This window comes from Haliaeetus leucocephalus, unplaced genomic scaffold (genome assembly GCF_000737465.1).
Source record: "Haliaeetus leucocephalus isolate CR32 unplaced genomic scaffold, Haliaeetus_leucocephalus-4.0 Scaffold167, whole genome shotgun sequence".
NCBI lineage: Eukaryota > Metazoa > Chordata > Aves > Accipitriformes > Accipitridae > Haliaeetus > Haliaeetus leucocephalus.
In genome coordinates, this window is record NW_010972603.1 from 1601588 (window position 1) to 1617234 (window position 15647).

Genomic DNA, 15647 nt, shown 5'->3' on the forward strand with positions numbered 1-15647 from the left:
ATTAGTCCCAGTACAGACTCTTGAGGGACACCACTCCTTACTGGTTTCCACTTGGACACTGGGCCATTGGCAGTAACTCTTCGGACGTGACCATGCAGCCAGCTCCTTCTCCATCAAACAGTCCATCTGTCAAACTCAAATCTCTCCAATTTAGAGGTGAGAATGTTGTGGGGGACTGTATCAAAGGCCTTACAGAAGTCTGGGTAGATGACATCCATAGCTCTTCCCTTGTCCACTGACGCAGTTACTCCACTGTAGAAGACCACTAGGTTAGTCAGGAGGAAATTTATTTGAAGATAGACTCTCATAAATTGGGTTCAAGAAATTTTGAAGGTTACTCCCTTTTATGAAGAGGAAGGTTACTGTGTGTACCACAGAGACATTTAAAATTGTTTTTATTTAGACTGTCATACAGCTAGACATTCTTTCATTTAATCCAAACTCCTTAGAATATTAAATTATTATGATTTTCATCTTTTACCTTTTAGGCAATATGCCAGGGAAACTAAAGGTGGCTGAATTTACAAAAATACTACCAAGAACCATTGTCTTTCAAAAAGCCATAATCAGTGTGATACATCATATAATTATGTAAAATACACCACTTGGAACAGCTAATATTAGTTCACCTCACCCATTTGCATTATATTGGTCAAACCCGTATCAGCTTGTATTTAGCTATTTGTGATCATGGTTTGTAGGATACAGTTTTATGGCCCTTGAAATGGATTAGGGGATAATCAGGACACAGCAATGACAGAAATCACAACTAAAAATTTTATTCAAATTCCAGGAAAATTTCATTACTAAAATAAGCAGTACAAACAACATCAAAACATAAAATGCATAGACTCAGCTGTTTATCAGTATGTGCCAGCTTTCCTAAGTATCCAAACACTTGCAGTTTGACAGCAGCGCTTGTGACAGACTCTGGTATGATCTCTGTCCAAGAGAAGCGAGAGAGGGCTTGGCAAGGCAATTCCTTTGATACTAACAAGGGGGCAGAACCTGTCTAGGCCCAAATGAGGAGAACAGAAAGCTGTAAAACACTGCACTGCAGGTCAAATCTAAGGAGGAAATGAAGAGGACTAAAAAATGATTTGAAGAGCGCCTTGCAAAGGATGCTCAAACTGGTAGTAAAAAGGCCTTTATATACATCAAAAGGAAGAAGGTAGTTAGGAAACTGGTGAGATTGCTTAATGACAAAAGTCTAAAAGGGGTATGGGGGGAGTGTGTGTCAATGATGGCAAAGCTAGCACAGAGAAGCTCAAAGCGCTGTCTGCCCTTGACTGCAGCTGGGGGTGCTGGGGATTCATAACCCCACACCGGCTTCACACTGGGGAGGCTGGAAGAACTGTATCAACTTGAAGTAACTTTACAGGAAGTATGAGCCCAAACTGGGAAGTGAAATACTGGGTGTATAAGCCTGTCACCTGGAAGTGGAGAAAGTCACCTGAACCAGGTGACATTCAGCTAAAAGTGATGAAGGACTTCATCTGTGAAACTCCATAACTACTGGTTGTGGTGTAGAACCCCATCCTTACAGTTGGGGCCTGGCCACCAAAGCATCTCTGCCATCCCAGGGCATGCCAGAGCCCACCTTCAGACGGAGAGACCGGAGACACTGACCTCTCTCACTGTGAGGCTGAACCATTTATGTTAAAAGCTCACCGAGCGCATGGACAAACATGGGCTGACAGGGAAGAACGTACCTTCTGTGAAGGGAAACTGCCTGGCTGACTGCTGGGTGAGGGTCCCAATAAACACATAGAGAAAGGATGGGGGTACATCCCACCTTTTCCTTCAGCTTCCAGAGTTGGCTGCCCGTGGGCACACAGCTTTCTGCCAGGGCGAGTGGCGTTTCTGGCCTGTCTCTCCGACACCTGACAGCACGTTACTCTCCACAGTCGAGCCAGGCCACCCCTCTACAGGGGAGTACCTCTGTTCTGCTCCAACCACTCGAGCACTGCTTCGGGCTCTCACCGCCCGGCGACTTCGCCCTGTCGGCGCAACGCCGCCCCGCTCCAGGCCTCCGTCCCACGCCGGCGCGAAGCCACGGAGGCGGCAGGCGGACTGGGAGGCGGCGGGGGCCCGGTACCCGCCGCCCCGCCCCCGCCGGGCCCTCCCCCCGCGGCAGGTGTGCGCCACCGAGAGGGGTGCGGAGGGAGCTCCCGCCTTCGCGCATGCGCGCCGCCCCGGCGGCCGGGATTTCCTCGACTGCGCCTGCGCGCTCTCCTCTCCCCTCGGGCAAGATGGCGGCGGGGCGATAGGTCACGGGAAGCCAGTGAGGCGGGCGTTTCGGGGGGGCCGGGCTGGCGGGGAGAGGGCCCCGGCGTCGCGGCTGAGGCGCGCCCGAGGGGGGCGGCTGCCGCGCAGGGTCTGGGCCCGCGCAGGAGCTGGGGAGGAGGCCGGGCTGTCCCGGAGCCCTCCGCGGGGATATGAGGAGCTGGGGAGACGGGGCAGAGGCCGGCCCTCGCCGGTGAGGAGGGGGAGCGGCTGTCCCCGTATGCGCGCCCGCCGGCTGCCCCTTCGCCCGCCCCGGGGAGGAGGCGCAGCTCGCGGGTCCGCACCGGTGGCGGCAGCGGCGGGAGGCGTCGGAGGAGTCGCGGCGGCGCTGCCGGGCGGGGAGAGGAAGGCGGACAGGTGAGTGCCCGTCGGCCGAAGCGCCGGCCCCGGTGGACCCTGCGCGCTTCACCGGGCCCTTCTCGGGCAGCCCCCGCTAGCGGCAGCCCCGGGCGGGTTTGAAGCAGGATTCCGTCTGGCTCAGGCTTGTGTGCGCTTCTCCCTGAAGGCGCCCGCCCCTGCCCCTCGTCCCCGGCGGCGGGTCGCCGCGCCGGCACAGGGCTGAGTCCCGTAGCTGCAGCTCCCCAGGCAGAAGGAGCCTGATCTCGTGGGTGTTACTCAAAGCCAGTAGTGGCTTGCTTGCCCTTTTTTTTTTTTTTTTTGGTGTGTGTGGTAGTATAACGCCATTTGACTTCATTTAGTGGTTTTGTTCTTCAAAATCTGCCTTGAAGTATTCAGATATTAGGTAGCTAAAATACCACTGGAATATGAAGGCAATAGGGTTAAGGCCCAGTGACTAGGTCTTAGGAAGAGCTCAGCTGCTGTCTTGTATGAAAAGATATTTGAAGTCCTTGACCTGCAAAAACCTTCCTCTAACTGTTAGATGAGTCTAACTTCAAAACTCGGTATTAGCAGGGCTTATTTCTTCTGTTATGTGTCCTCTCTGACCTCTTGTAATGAGGGGTGGATCTGTACAGGTGTCTGTGACTACAGCCTCAGTTTCTGAAGTCATTCTAGCCTTAGCTGTCATTCAGGGCTTCAGAAGTGATTGAGTGTGAAGTAAAATAGTTCAGATTTCTGTAAATGTCGGCTTCATTGTGTAACTGCAGAGTAATGGAGAAGTGAAGATACAAGTGTACTAAACTATACGATGGACTTGTTTGTTGTTGCCTTGGCCCCCTTCATAATAAACAATAGGATGGTAGTGACCTGTAAAACTGGAAAGACAAGCCTTTTGATAAAGCTGTCATAGAAACTTTTAACTTTCCAAAAAATAAAATAAGGTTCTGCAGAAACTGTTTTCATGTACTTGCTTCCACCAAGTACTGATTGAACAAGGGAGATTTTTCTACGGACCAGTGGAGAAACACAGATTTGAAAGCTTTGCTTCAGGAGAACTGCTAACATTTTGGTAAGTTAAGCCTATGGCAAGAGTTAAGTAACATTAGGTCACTAATTGAAATGCAGAGAAACGGAACCTTTTTCCTATTCAGGTGCTGTAACCTTATATTTTTAAACTGCATTTGAAAAAAAATGGTATGCCAGATGGATTCAACCAATCTGAAGCAAGAAGCATTACTTTTAAAGTGAATGTCATGAGATCATTGTTATGCTTCAGCTTCAACTTCCTTTATGCGTATTTTTTCCTTTAGTTACGGTGAAGACTATTTATAGAATAGTTCTGTCCAGTGAGAAAGGTCTTGCAAGTACTTGCTCTCCTTGGATGCTTTAGGTTTCAAAAAAAAAAAAAAAATTATTTGGTAGAAGGTGTTGATACTTGGGGGTAAAAAGGAAAAAAAACCCAAAACTGTGGAAATCCAAATGGTGATATAGTTGATGAAATATTTTATTTCTAAGTAATGCAATAGGAAACACTACTGAACATAAGAACGTGTCTTACCATGTGTCTTATTTCCATGCAATGTAATCCATGCTCAAGTATGTTGTCCTGGCTTTGGCTGGGATAGAGTTAACTTTCTTTCTAGTAGCTGGTATAGTGTTATGTTTTGCATTCAGTATGAGAAGAATGTTGATAACACATGGATGTTTTCAGTTGTTTCTAACTAGTGTTTAGACTAAGTCAGGGATTTTTCAGCTTCTCATCCCCAGCCAGCAAGAAGGCTGGAGGGGCACAAGAAGTTGGGAGGGGACATAGCCAGGATGGCTGACCCAAACTGGCCAAAGGGGTATTCCATACTGTGTGACGACATGCCGAGTATATAAACTGGCGGGGGGATGGCCTGTGGGGGGATCGCTGCTCGGGAGCTAACTAGGCATCAGTCAATGAGTGGCGAGCAATTGCATTGTGCACCACTTGTTTTGTATATTCCAATCCTTTTATTAGTGTTGCCATTTTAATATTGTTATTATTATCATTATTAGTTTCTTCATTTCTGTTCTATTAAAGTGCTCTTATCTCAACCCATGAGTTTTACTCCCCCCCCCCGTTCTCTCCCCCATCCTTTTGGCTTGGGGGGGAAGTGAGTGAGCAGCTGCTTGGTGCTTAGTTGCTGGCTGGGGTTAAACCATGACATATGTCAAGTTTTGATACCTAGGCATCTGTTGCAGAAAATGTTCGTCAAGTAACTAACATTATAACTACAGTTTCTTTAAAATGTACAATGAATACCATCAGCAATGTGCTGTGCCAATGTATGCACAAAGTTTTTGATACTCTGTTTTGGTCTGTATTAGTGCTAAACGAATAGTCGGCCCCAGTGAATACCTGCATTTTGTATTTATATATGTGTTGTGTGTGTGTATATATATTTACTTTCAATAAAGACTTCTAGATTATTTCTAGAATCTTCTTATATCTAGATAATCTCTAGAGTAAGGGATTTATATCCCTTTATGATTGTATTTAAAACTAAATAGCGTAGTTAACAATTAAACTTCCTTAATCCTGTAATGATCAAGAAAGAAGATTTTGATTTGGCTGTCTTTATTTTGGCTAGACTGAAAATTTGTTCTTTTCTTTAGTTGGGATTGTTTTATAGTAGTTAACTTGTTTGTTCAAGCAGCTCAGTAACAATAATCATTCACACAGGTATTTATATATATATATGCGCTTTTGGAAATATTTTATGGTAGCAAGTTGTTCTGAAATATCATGAATGGCAAGTGAAAGTTCAGCACTGATTTAGGATAATGTGCATCTTGTTTCCACTTTCAAACTATGCTGTAGAAGTTGTTTCATAGCATTATACAGTAGAAATCCATTAATTCTCTGGTCTTCTCTCACTATCTGAAACTCAGGGTCAGAATCCTTTTTTTGTTGTACGTCAACACAACAGTAGAAAGCAATGCTTCTTTTTCTTTTCTTTGTATCAAGGTACCATGTTTTCACAGTATCATTTATAGTAACTTGTAGGATAGTGATGGAATAAGCAGTGGTTTAATGGACTGGAATTATGTCGGTAGCCAGCTTGGCGAATAAAACATACACTGCTAACTTTTCATCTTTTAATGACAGTATCAGTATTACAAATGTTAAAAGAAAAAAATGTATCAAGATTATTTTATGAGCTTAGCTTTCAATGAAGTCTACATTGTAAGTTTAAAAATGCAGTATGACTGTACTAAATGAATGTATATGGACTCAGCTGGGAGGTAGTTGTAACTGATCTTTAAATGGATCTTTTAGTCGTTTGCTGTTCATGTTCATACTGTTTTCATCATCCATTTATTACCAGTATGAGTGAAGCAAAACCACTTCTACTGTATAGTCTTAGCTTTGAGTCCTTCAGATTCACATACATAACTTCTAACGTTTTGATATTTAATGACCCACACTGTTGGGATTTTGATCCTAAATTAACTTGAATCATGGCTACAAGTATGACTTTGCTAAAACAGTGTTAAAAGAACCTGTGATAGTGATTTCAATGGCAAGTGATGCTGTGCTGTTGGAGAACTTGGGTTGTATGATTGCCATTCAGTTTTAGTTGAAAGTTTGCATCATGTTGCATCAGTTGTAGCTGGGCGATAAAGCTACTACACAGTAACCGTTTGCTCAAAGTATCAGAGGTCTATATTCAGCAGGGGTGCTATGTTTCAGTGACAGTTATGGGAGAGGTAGGTAGTTGGCAAAAAGGTTAAAAAGAGTAATACTTGTTTGGTTTTGTTATCTCCATGTGCTGCTATAGCAGTACCTCTGATACTGCTTGCTGGTCATGGTCACAAGGCTAGTATATGCTAATTTGAATTGACTGCCAAAGACTAATTGGGTTCCATGAGTATGTTTATTTGTGTCTTTGTTAGAGGATGATGGCTTTAATGTTAGTCATCACTAGTGGAAATCAGAAATTTTAAAAACATAAATGCTTTCTGAGATCAGAGAGAATTCATTATGCCATTACTTCCATGTGGATTTTCAGAAGGTGAGAAATAAAGTTCAGTAGACAAGAGTATCTTTCAAATTAGTAAATACAGTTGTATTAGAGCACAAGTAGTTTGATTTCTCAATTGAAATGGTAAACCAAGGCCTTGAGTTTAAGGATCAATAGCATTTTGATTTGTCTTTCATAAGCATAGTGTTATTTTTCAGGGGTGCATTTTAACCGCAAATTGATAGAATAGTAACCTCTAATGGAAGCAGAGACCTTACAGTTCAAAATAGTACAGTAGACTTTACAGTTCAAAATAGAAAGAATTTAGGCTTGTGTGAGATAGTATAATGATGCTTCTTTTAATGCTGTAGTTTTTTTGAAGAGATGAACTTTTTCTTATCCTGTAATAGAACTCTGGCGACACAGTAAGGCATCACTTAAGGCTTAGCTTTTCACACATAGATTAAATACTTTGAGTGAAAATTGTGGTTTTTTTGTGGAAGTTGGATATCAATAAAAAGCTTTCTTATTTGTGCAGTTACTGGTATGAGTGTTGGCTGCTTTAAATAGATTCTGAAAAGTGCTGAGTTTCACAAAACTGAATTTGGCTGTTAGTAGATTGGCCTTTTTGTAGTAACTGGCATGTGGAGGGAACTGGAAGGAAACTAGGACTTCTCATTGTTGTGTAACAAGAGTGCAAAGAAATCATGAAAGCATAAATTGTGTGAGTTGGCTTTCCCTTTATTAATGCAAAAAGGTTCTTGGGATCACATGAGCTTTTTCTCCTCTCTGAAACCCTTGCTATGGAGATCTCACATTGCTGCTGTTCTTTCATTTAAAGGGCTTCAGCTAAGAATCTCTTTAGAACTAAGCAATAATTTTTCTTATAGGGTTAAAAAATCCAATAAACAAACAATTTTATACAGAAATTTAGTTATATTGCTCAAACATGCCTACTTTGTCTCATTGTCCTTTCACTTTGTCGTGGTTTAACCCCAGCCAGCAATTAAGCACCACGCAGCTGCTCACTCACTTCCCCCCCAACCCAGTAGGATGGGGGAGAGAACGGGGGGGGGGGGGGGAGGGAGGGAGGAATAAAACTCATGGGTTGAGATAAGAGCACTTTATTATCATTATTAGTTTCTTCATTTCTGTTCTATTAATAACAATATTAAAATGGCAATACTAATAAAAGGATTGGAGTATACAAAACAAGTGGTGCACAATGCAATTGCTCGCCACTCGTTGACTGATGCCCAGTTAGTTCCCGAGCAGCGATCACCCTCCCAGGCCATCCTCCCACAGGCCATCCACCCCCAGTTTATATACTGGGCATGATGTCACACAGTATGGAGTACCCCTTTGGCCAGTTTGGGTCAGCCGTCCTGGCTATGTCCCCTCCCAACTTCTTGTGCCCCTCCAGCCTTCTTGCTGGCTGGGGATGAGAAGCTGAAAAATCCCTGACTTAGTCTAAACGCTAGTTAGAAACAACTGAAAACATCCATGTGTTATCAACATTCTTCTCATACTGAATGCAAAACATAACACTACACCAGCTACTAGAAAGAAAATTAACTCTACCTGAGCTGAAACCAGGACAACTTTTAAGCTAATTGAGTCATATATTGAGTTTTATGGCTTGGTTGTGCTTTGCTGCTATTTCTTTGAATAAGATTCCCACTTTTTTTTTATATACTAGAAATTGAAATTTATTTGATCAATAAGAAGCGTTCCCCTCAAGCCCCCTCTGGCTCTGTTACAGACTCTACTGGAGTTTGTGTTTGGATTGTGAACTCCCTGTTTAGTTAGTGGGGTGACTTCCGACTCAGGCCTGTCAGCCTGGCCTTGGTGCTGGGGAATGTTATGGAGTGGAACACCTTGAGTGCCATCATGTGGCATGTACAGGACAACCAGGTGATCGGGCCCAGTCAGCGTGGGTTTATGAAAGGCAGGTTCTGCTTGACTAACCTGATACCCATCTATGACAACATGACCTGCGTAGTAGGTGAGGGGAAAGGCTGTGGATGTTGTCTACCTAGACTTCAGTAAAGCTCTTGATGCTGTTTCCCACAGCATTCTCCTGGAGAAACTGGCTGCTCATGCCTTGGACAGGCATATTCTTTGCTGGGTAAAAAGAACTGGCTGGATGGCTAAGTCCAAAGAGTGGTGGTGAATGGAATTAAATCCAGTTGGTGGCCAGTCACAAGTGGTGTTCCCCGGGGCTCAGTATTGGGGCCAGTTCTTTTTAATATCTTTATCAATGACCTGGATGAGGGGATTGATTGCACCCTCAGTAAGTTTGCAGATGACACTAAAGTGGGCAGGAGTGTTGATCTGCTTGTGGGTAGGAAGGCTATACAGAGGGATCTGGACAGGCTGGGTCGATGGGCCAAGGCCAGTTATATGAGATTCAACAAGGTTAAGTACTGGGTCCTGCACTGGGGTCACAACAACCCCATGCAATGCTACAGGCTTGGGGAAGAGTGTCTGGAAAGCTGCCTGGTGGAAAAAGAGCTGGGGCTGTTGATCAACAGCTGGCTGAATATGAGCTGGCAGTGTGTCCAGGTGGCCAGAAAGGCCAATAACATCCTGGCTTGTATCAGAAATAGTGTGACCAGTAGGACTAGGGAAGTGATTGTCCCCTATACTCGGCCCTGGTGTGACTGCATCTCGAATACTGTCTTCTGCTGTGGGCCCCTCACTACAAGAAAGACACTGAGGTGCTAAAGCATGTCCAAAGGAGAGCAACGAAGCTGATGAGGGGTCTAGTAGAGCACTAGTCTTACGAGGAGTGACTGAGGGAACTGGGGTCGTTTAGCCTGGAGAAAAGGAGGCTGAGTAGAGAGCAATAAGGTGTCTCCAAGTACCTGAAAGGAGGTGGTAGCAAGGTGCATGTCAGTCTCTTTTCCCAAGTAAAAAGTGATAGCACAAGAGGAAACAGCCCCAAGCTGAACTAGGGGAGGTTTAGGTTGGATATTAGGAAAAATTTCTTCGCCAAAAGGATTCTCAAGCATTAGAACTGGCTGCGCAGGCAAGTGGTTGAGTCACCATCCCTGGAGGTATTTAAAAGACTGGTAGATGTGGCGCTTAGGGACATGGTTTAGTGCTGGACCTGGCAATGTTAGGTTTACTGTTGGACTTGATGATCTTAAAGGTCTTTTCCAACCTAAACGATTCTATGATTCTAATAAAATTATTTGAATGTCTGAATAAGTATGTCAGGATAGAACTTCAGCTGTCACTGTATATGCAGAAGTGGATTCCTGCTGCTTATTTTGGTTTGTCTCCTGATGTGTGATTTGTTTGTGGTTTGGATTTCTTCTTGTGTTTGGGGGATTTTTTTTTTGTTATACAGCAGTATTTTTCTTACCTTTCCATATTCCCCCAAATCAGTTAAGTATTAGTGTGAATAAAAATGTAGACTGAGGATGTGGTTAGATAAATAAGAAATGAGGTTCCAACATGGTGGTGAAAATCAGAAGTACTGTAATATTAAGTGTATCCCTATGGCTTTAGTGGAAATTACGCATCAGATTGTCTTTGCAAGACTCTTTTTGACAAAAATCCTGTGAGCGTCTTTGGTCACAGACTTTATAGTCAGGTATATACAGCAGAACAGATCTGAATCCATGTTGCTACTTGGGTTATCCTTGGAGAAATAGAGTAAACTTCAGAGTGACAGGAGCAAAGTGTTACTACATCAGAATTATTACACGGAGTTTGTCTAACCTAGTAGTTTTATGTAATGTGGCTTTGTGTTGTTTCCTAGAAATTGAGGAGTGTTACTAAAAACAAAGAAATACGGCATGTAGTGTGCAGAGATTTTTGTTGTTGTGAAGAGTGTTTTGTGTTTGGGGGTTTTATAATTAATCATTTTTCATAACTAGTCTTTGTAATAAATATGTGGCCTCTGCTGGGATAGAGTTGATAGGGTTTGTTCTTCCCTACAATTCAATCATTATAATGATGATTCTCCAGTTTGTTACAGGTAGCTCTTACTGCGCTGTGGGTGTAAAGTTCTTGCTTACAATGTCTTACCTTGCAGCTGATCTCTGTTCTCAGAAGTGATTGATTTGCCAAGCTTGTGAAGTTTGTAATGTTGCTTTTTGTGCCAGTTGTGCTTGGATTTGAAGGAGAATATAAGAAAAGGTGTTGATGGTAGAAGAGTAGTTATATGTTGTAATTAAGAGAAACAAAAGAGTGTGCTGCAGAGCAAGTTAAAATTGAGGTGAGTATATAGCTGTACCTGTATTTCAGTGCTTTTGTTTAGGGGGAGGAGCAGGAGAAGGTTTAGTTATTCCTATATTGGAATTTAGTAGTTCAGAGATTAGAGTCTTTCAGTTCCTGGTTTTTCTAGAAGTGTTATTTCAGACCTGGTAACAGTACTGTCCTGGAATGTAGTAACTCTAGGAATAAGCTTTTCATGAGGCTCTGCTGTAAGATTTTGAGCAGATGCATTCATGTTCTACAAGAAGCAGTCATGCTACTTGTTATCCTAATAGATGCTTTAATGGTCAAGGTTTCTTCTAATAGTGTGATAGAGTAACAGCTTTTATTTTTATTTGAATGATAATGGAAACAGTGAAACATTCAATTATCATTGATAATTTAAACATTTAAAATGTTTCTGTATTTAAAAAAAAATTCTGGAGTAGAAAATGCCTAATTTATCTTTGATTTATTTTAATAATGCAGTCCATTCCTTGCTGTCTTGAACCATCTGAAAAGAGTATGTTGGAAAGTGCAACAGGTTTTTTGTGTTTTTTTTTTAACTGCATGAAATTGTCACTTCAGTCAAAACAATTACCTCCATTGCTTTGTGTATGTATAACATCCTTTGGAATAGGCTAAGATTCATTAAACTATGAAACAAGACATTCCTTTTGAAAATGGAGCAAAATAGTTTCATTAAACAAGTTCATAATCTTACTAAGTTGTATTTTGTATGTACAGTATCTGAATAAAAATACTGAGATCCTCAGCTGTTCCTCTTGGATGCAGGTCATAGTAGTGCTGTCTTTGTAGATCTAAATTCAGATGTCAGTCTTGCAAAGAACTTCAACTTTGCCTCAAATTGCTGACATCTTAGTGTAATACTGCTGTTGTCCCAAAAGTGGGGTCATTTACCCGGTGTGCGAAAGGCCAACGTACACACAGAGCAGAGGTTATTTTATTCCAATTCATGTTTGCGCAAAGATGGGAGCTAGGTGGTAATCCACAAAGCTAGCACACCTTATACCTGAACAGGCAAGCAATGTATACAGTTTAGTTTTACATATTTAGTTTCCAAAGTTCTTCCCCCAAACTCTTATTGGTAGTTGCTTATCTGCCACAGTTTCTATTGGGCTGAAGTTTTCCCCACTTCAAATTAAAGGTACAGTGTTCTTTTATTCTACAGCGCGTGCTCAGGGAGGGGTGGGGTGGGTAAGACACTTCGGTCTTGATTTGAGTTGGTGGTCATGATCTCCCCCTGCTGCCTTTACCTTCTCCCAGTTACTGAAGATCTTTGCTGACTTCATGCCTATTAGCAATTATGCAACTTTCAGTACCACCTGGGGTAGGATGCTCCCTTCTTACCAGTCTTTTAGTTGTTCTTCGGGGGGCACAGTTGTTAGCAAGGCTTGCATAGTTTATACAGAGGGCATCCTGTTTCACAGGACCGTTGTGGCCTCTTTAAGGTGGCTTAAGTACATAATTTTCCCCCTTTGAGACTGGGATCTCTTCATTTGAGTCTCATAAGTCTCACTACTTTGTTTTATCGTCATTATATATGCTCTAGTTGTGGCTTGTAAAACCAGTCTCTTGATACAACTTAAAACAACACAAAGTACGGTTGTAAAAATTACAACAGTGATCAAAGTTTTAATTAGGTTTGCCAACCATCTAGTAAGGGAGAATTCTATTCCGTGTAATATTTTATTTAACCACCCTATTTCAATTGTTGTTCAGAACTTTTTTCTAAGTCGAAAGTTAATATTCCCCCATTTAAAGGATTGTCTGCCAACTCAGGTGGAGGGAGACAAGCGTTTACGCTGCTAACATTCTGGATTCGCCTAAAGGACTGGATAAGCTGTAAAACCAAATTCTCTTGACCTAGAGCTTGTACCAAATGTCATATTATAATAATCAGCTTCTTCATTCTCACAAAGTTCAACGATCTCTGATTAGCTGAAATTTAAGTTTCCCAGTCTGTGTGGCTCTCCACTTTTCTTAATCTGGTTCTGGTGCTCTTTTCACTCACATGTAAGGAATCCAGAAGTCAATTCCTTCCACTTTGACTATAGTATAGGTTTTAAATAACAGAGTGGAAGGTCCTTTCCTTTAGAGGTTCATCTTTCCAGGTCCATATGTAAATGATGTCTCCTGGTTGGAACGGATTAACTGGTATATCCAACAGGAGAGAGAACTTCTGATTTACATACCTGTGCAGTGAAGATAAAGTCTGTGAAAGAGGAATCAAATGTTCTTTAACATCAGCCTGCCATTTTATATGCATTTGGTCTCCTTCGTTGTTCAAAAAAATTCATGGGATATGCTTTCCCATCCACAATCTCAAAAGGACTTACTTTCTCTTCGACCCCAGGAGTTACTCGAATTCGTACAAGAGCTATGGGTAAAATTTCTGCCCATTTAAGGTGCGTTTCTTGACAGAGTTTAGCAAGTTGTCTTTTAAGAGTTTGATTCATTCTTTCTACCTTTCCACTTGATTGTGGCCTCCAAGGGGTGTGTAATTACCACTTAATCTGTAAAAACTTAGAAATCCCTTGCACCACTTCTGCAATAAGATGAGGCACGTTATCAGAGGAGATTCTTTCTGGAATACCAAATTGGAGTATTATTTCCTTCAGTAAGATTCTAATTAGCTCTCTAGCTGTGTTGGTACAGCAAGGGAAAGCCTCTGGCCAACCAGAAAAGGTATCTATCAAGTCCAATAAATATTTATATTGGTTACACCTAGGTTGTAAAAAAAATAAAAATCTGAAAAATCGATTTGTCGGTATTCCCTAGGAGTTATTCCTTGTTTCACAATTCCTTTTATAACCTTTTTCCCAATTTTGGGATTATTAGCACAGCAGATGGGGCACTCTTTTACTACCATGTCTGCTACCCTTTGCATTTTTGGTCCAAAAAGATTTCTTTTTGCAGTTATTGTCAGTGCATCTGCTCCTGTATGTGTCTCCTGATGTAATCTCTTGAGCAAAGTTTCCATCATTCTTTCAGGAATCAATAATTGCTTTAATGGTGTTATCCACCAACCTTGTTCATTTTTGGAGCAGTCTATTTGTTCTGCTAATTGATCTTCCTTCTCAGTATATTTTGGTGGTGGTAATTCTAAACAAGGCCCTGGTATTAAAGCTCCTTCAAATTTTGGCTCCTTTAGAGCTGCCTTTTTTGCAAGACAATTAGTCTTCCAGTTTTCCTTTTATAATTTCACTATTTCCCCTTTGATGGGCTTTACAGTGCATTAGTGCAACCTTCTTTGGTAGGAGAACCGCTTGCAGCAGTCTCAAAATTTTGGTCCCATATTTTGTTTGAGTTCCTTGTGAGTTTAACAGTCCTCTTTCCTTCCACATTGCCCCATGTGCATGTACCACCCCCAATGCATATTTAGTATCTGGGTATATATTAACTCTTTTTCCATGACTTGATTCCAGAACTTGGGTCAGTGCTATTCCTTTTGAGTGGAAGTGTTGGTAGGCAGTGCCTTAGTTTCTAGTGGTTGGGCATTTGTTACCACTGCATATCCAGCTGTGGTAGGTTGACCCTGGCTGGGTGCCAGGTGCCCACTAAAGCTGCTCTATCACTCCCCCTCCTCAACTGGACAGGGGAGAGAAAATGTAGCAAAAGGCTCATGGGTCAAGATAAGGACAGTTTAATAAATTGAAAGCAAAGGAAAACAAAAGATTTTACTCTCTACTTCCTATCAGCAGGCAATGTCTGGCCACTTCCTGGGAAGCAGGGCTTCAGTACTCATAGTGGTTGCTCCAGAAGACAAAATGCCTGCCCTTCCATCTCCCTCTACTTAACTTTTATAGCTGAGCTGATGTCATATGGTATGGAATATCCATTTGGTCAGTTTGGGTCAGCTGTCCTGGCTATGTCCCCTCCCAAGATCTTGCCCAGCCCCAGCCTGCCGGTGAGGGGAGGGAGGGTGGAAATGTTGGAGAGACAGCCTTGATGCTGTGCAAGCACTGCTCAGCAGCAGCCAAAACACTGGTGTGTTAATCAACACCTTTCTAGCTACTAATACAGAGCACAGCACTAGGGGGCCGCTATGGGGAGAATTAAATTCATCTCGGTCAGACCCAATACACCAGCTCTTTGTTTTCCTTCCAGCATACAGCTGTTGCCATCAGTGAAGACCTCTACTTCCGCATCAGGCAGGGGTTCATCCTGTAGGTCTGGTCTGCTGGAATACACTTGTTCAATAGTGGTTAGACAATCATGTTGCAATTAATTGGATTCAGAGATTGGGGGCAAGGTGGGAATATTCAAAGTGGAGATCAAAGAAAGTGTGACATCATCTTGCTCCACTAACACAGCTTGATATTTAGCTAATCAGGGAAATCCAGTGATGCCCCTTATTCTCAAGGAGGGATGATACAGCATGAGGTACAAACATGGTAATCGGTTGGCCCAGTGCCAGTTTTTGAGACTCTTCAGTCAAGGTTATGGTCAGTGCTACTGCCCTCAAGCAAGCAGGCCAACCTTTGCTGATCTTACCCAATTGTTTGGAAAAGTATCCCACTGGTCTCTTTTCATTTCCCAATTTCTGTGTTAATACTCCCAGAGCCACCTGCTGTCTCTCATGTACATATAATTGAGAGGGTTTTCTTAAATTTGGTCATCCCAAAGTCGGAGCTTCCATCAGCTTTCTTTTAATTTCATCAAAACTTGTACAGGATTCTGCTGTCCATCCCAAGATTCCCTCAGGTCTTTTTAGAGCAGCATGTAACTGTTTGGCAATCAGTCTAAAACTAGGAATCCATAGCTGGCACTGTCTGGCCATTCCTAAAAATCCCTTCAATTGTT

General features: G+C 42.5%; 1 protein-coding gene across 2 annotated transcripts in view; it reads left to right on the top strand.

The window, feature by feature from the left end:
* The first annotated feature begins 2592 nt into the window (after positions 1–2592).
* APC (adenomatous polyposis coli) overlaps positions 2593–15647 on the top strand; it is a 101196-nt gene continuing 88141 nt past the window's right edge. For both annotated transcript variants that reach the window (XM_010563455.1, XM_010563457.1), the window contains exon 1: positions 2593–2643. The gene's annotated coding sequence lies outside the window, so the exon portion shown is untranslated. The remainder of the gene's footprint in view (positions 2644–15647) is intronic.